Genomic DNA, 4,342 nt, shown 5'->3' on the forward strand with positions numbered 1-4,342 from the left:
TGTTACTCTACTTGGTTTTGTAATTTTTGGATATAGACTACATCTATATATTGTGTTAATAAACTCCTCAGTTCCTGTGTGCTTGTTTGGATTTAACAAATCTATATTGAAGTCACCGCATATGAACATTGATTTATGACTTAGTGTCATAATGCTTAGAATATGATAATCAGGCTTCAGGTAAGGTCACATGTTGCTAAATGTTGAGGATGAGCCCTTAAGTTAAAGTTAATATTAATTTTAGTCAGTAAGTTTTGTCAAACACAACTGGGGTTTTGAGAAATAGGAAATTGAGTAATTTATGGCAAAGCTGTTCTGCAGAAGTCTGAGGCTTCCTCTCCACATGAGCCGAATGAGAAGACACTTTGGAAAGATCTATTGTGTTACTAAAGGATAAATGGCCATAGCATTATGACTCTCAGGTATAAAATTTCCAAAGAAACTCAAGTTACCAACTTTAAGATTTGTCCAAAATGTCAAAAAAAGAATAAAAAAAACATTACTATATTTACTGCTGTACATCAGGCTGCTGCACAAGCAGTGGGGTGTTGAAAGCTCTGCAAAAAATGTATGGGTTTTTGAAAAACAAATAACAGCAAAACAACAATAACCCAAATCTGAGAGTATCTCTGTCCCAATATTTACACAGTAAGACTTAGGAATTTGTGTTTATTCTACATACGACAGCAGTGTTACGCACCCACACTGACACACAAACAACTAATGATCTGCAACTATGCTGGTAACAAGATGACGCAGCGAGGGGTGATGATATTCCCACAACTACCCTCATCTCAGTGCATCATTCATTCAGTCCCTCCCTCTCACAGATCCTCCGCTCTTGGCTTACAGGCAAAACAAAACCCAAGTTTCAGGGGATTACAGTGAATGGAGGGAGGGGGCTAGAATTAATGATTTCCATGAGCTGGGAAAATATCATTTCATGGCTGGGGGTAAAACTTCATATAATATTACACCTTTTATTTTAAAATAAGACCATAGTTTGAAAAAAGGCATCAGTAACTGATCCACTGCAAGATTCTCAGTATGTGCAACAGTGATTACTGACCGTGTGGTAGAAACCAGCCCGATGAAACTGTTACAGCTTTTTTTTAGTGGATCGGGTGGAATAAACCCACGAAAAACCACAAAACAGATTTATACATTTGCCTCTGTCATCTCATTCACTCATGCCTCGACTGTCATTTGTGATACAGCCCAAGCTTTTGCTTTAATCACGTCTGTAAGATTAACCTACGGTGCCTTCCTACATCCACACTTCACCCGAAATAGGAGCATCAGTGTGTGGGAAAGAGAGTTTAGTTTAATTTTAAAGAAACACCGCTGCACTGCTGTTGAACCGTCCAGCATTACACACAAACTGCAACCTCCAAAATGATCAGCACCTCTTAAACATTCTATAAACAGCAGTAGGTATAAAAAGAAGTGCACACTCATGACTGAAGACTGAAATATGCCATGTGTGGCTTCTTAAATCTGATGTAGGTCTGGTCTTTTTTTAAAGATGCCAATGTCAGCGGCCTCCTGGTGGTCTAGGGAATCAAAATGCTGCCCTAATATAGAAACCGTCTCCTGTTTGAGTCCAACCCCTTCTCTCCTGCCAGTTCTCTGATGTACAATAAAAGCCAAAAATGCCTTAGAAAGTGCTAGAAAATATCCATGATGAAATCCCCAGAGCCCATGGGGATGTCTTTAAATGTCATGTTTTATCTGACCAACCATCCAAAACCTCGAGGAACTCAATTTACAAACATGTAACAGAGAAGAATGCACATAACATTTTTGCCAAGCAAGGGGTCAATTATCTGATTTGTTGTGTGATCAATAAACTGCTGAACTGACTGTTTTGGCACCACATTACTCCCGCCTTTGTGCATATTAATTGTTTTAGTCTTGAAGCTTCACAGAGGTTTATGCATCTGGCCTTAAGTCAACACGTGGAACTGCAGCCATGGAAAACAAAGCACCACATTGCTATCAAGGTGGCTGCAGTCTGTCGGTGGGTGGGCAGGCACGGCGTAATCAAGTAAGAGGAAATCCACAGAGATTCAACAAGTAGAACAGACGGGCACACCCCCACACACACACCCACAATTCACAGCATTATATATTAAAACCCAGCAGCAGCAGAGGCTTTCTGGAAGGACCATGGTGTAGCAGGAAGCCTAAAACGGGGTTTCCTGGGTAAACTACGGTGAAGCAAAGCTTTTCCAGTTTTTGCGGCCTCCTGAGGCTGTGTGTGTGTGTGTGTGTGTGTGTGTGTGTGTGTGTGTGTGTGTGTGTGTGTGTATAATCAGTAAGCACTGGGCCACTTTCCCAGATGAGATTCTCTGTTGCAGGATAATCCTGATGAAAATGTCTTTCCTCTTCCTCTCTCTCTTGTACTCCCCATCCATCCATCTGCAGACAAACAGCTGGCTAGCCACCCTCACCCATATTCTCCCGCCTTTGTTCACATCTCACCTCCATCACACAAACAGTGATAGGCTCCTCGTTGATGTAGGGATCTCTCAGCAGCCAGAGTGGAAAGCAGTGTGACTGTGCGTCACTGTCACTCTTATAAAACATGCTGAACAGTCTAGCTGCTTTTGTCATTGCTCTGAATTAATCATTGTCACGCCTCTGACCTTCTTCTTCCATCTCTGTACCTTGGCTTTCCAGGTTCTTTGTTCTGCTCACCTTTTTGTGTCAAAACAATCTCTCTCACACACACTCCCTCTGTCTATCACAAATACCACACGCCAGCGCTTCTGAAGCTGTATTAGCAACTGGTTGGACGACATATTTATAACAATATGTCTTCATTTCTGTCCTCGGGGAAACAGTGCAAGCACCATCTGCTATCTTTACGCACTTTAACAGAGTCCGTTTGGGACATGCCGTAGGCAAGCAGGAGGCAATAAAACAAGTGTGCCGAAAGCGAACGTGTGCTGCATGGAGATGGCCTTCAAGTCAACAATGGCTGCACATTAAAACAACAACAGTGGTTAGTACCATCATCTGCAATGTCACACTGACCTCTTTCCCACTGCCTCCAGTGTGGACTATAACTTCACATAAAAGCATCACCTAATCTGGCACCGAACAGCAAGCAAATAATTCTTAGTATCTGTTCAAGCCAACTAGATTTACAGCACACACTCTGGACACATTTGCAGGTCAAAGGACATGCAAGTGTCAAGGATTTAGAGACATCTATTTTATAACCAGTATTTCAAATCTAAAAATGTTGATGAATCAATAGATATATATATAAAGGGAATTAATAAAAACTTCACTTTCAGCCAAATCTAGTCCAGTTTCTCCCTAACACAAACACACACAGACGTATCTGCATATTCATCTTTGTCAAAGGCCTGACTTGTGCTACATTTCCAACTGGTGCCAGACATCCCCTGTAAACTGTGCAGAGGTGGTACGTTCCAGCACTGAAGCCTCAAGAAACACACACTGGGCTGATAGCAGGTCAGAGGCACTTTCTCTCTCCATAAGAGGAGTCTCCGGAGGTCTCTACTGTGGGATGTGACCGTAAGGTGACCACAAGGAGCAAGGAAAAAGAGAGGGGGAGAGAACGCAGGACACTGGGAAATGAGGGGGGAAAGAGAGAGAGAGAGAGAGAGAGAGAGAGAGAGATCCTCAAGGACAGACAAATTCTATTTTGGCCCAGTGGTAAACTTGGCTTGGCTGCATGACAAGAGCATGACAGTGACTCTGTGTGTGTGTGTGTGTGTGTGTGTGTGTGTGTGTGCGTGTGTGTGTGTGTTGGATGGATGGCGAGGACATGGACAGGGAAACCGCCTATTTAGAAGCAGGGAGCACCCTTCATATGGCAACAAGGGAGCAGGACTAGGAAGGAGACAGGAAAACACAGGAGAAGAACAAGGAGGCAAGGAGAGGTGTGTGAGGAAAACTCTGGCCATACCGGTCCTTTGACTGTTGCTCCTGTCCTAGACAAACAGCTGCAGTGTGTGGAGTGCTCCTCAACCACCCCCACATATAGCCCAGGCAACTGAGTTTGACCTGCCAGAGCAGAATACTAAGCTTCATCATCACGGCGGCTGCCCCCTCCAGACCCTGCCTGAGAAACAGGCTGTGTTTGTGTACTGTATGTGATGTGTGTCAGAGGCTATGGAGGGACTGGTGAATGGGACCGCAGTACTAGTCTTTTCTTCACATAGACCACAACAGAGCCAATATCTACGACTGACAGCTGCTGTAGCTTTTCTTTTCTTAAGCAGGACGCTAAATGCTGCTGTAAAAGCAACAGCAAATAAAGAGCAAAAAGCAGACACTGTGGCAAGGCATGGTCCAGTCTCAATAA

At 43.5% G+C, this 4,342-nt stretch overlaps 1 protein-coding gene across 2 annotated transcripts in view; it reads right to left on the reverse strand.

Moving 5' to 3' along the window:
• Window positions 1-4,342, reverse strand: part of mgat3b (beta-1,4-mannosyl-glycoprotein 4-beta-N-acetylglucosaminyltransferase b) — a 59,092-nt gene that overhangs the window by 36,955 nt on the left and 17,795 nt on the right. The gene's annotated exons all lie outside the window — the stretch shown is intronic.

Source organism: Monopterus albus, unplaced genomic scaffold, assembly GCF_001952655.1.
Source record: "Monopterus albus unplaced genomic scaffold, M_albus_1.0 scaffold359.1, whole genome shotgun sequence".
Lineage (NCBI taxonomy): Eukaryota > Metazoa > Chordata > Actinopteri > Synbranchiformes > Synbranchidae > Monopterus > Monopterus albus.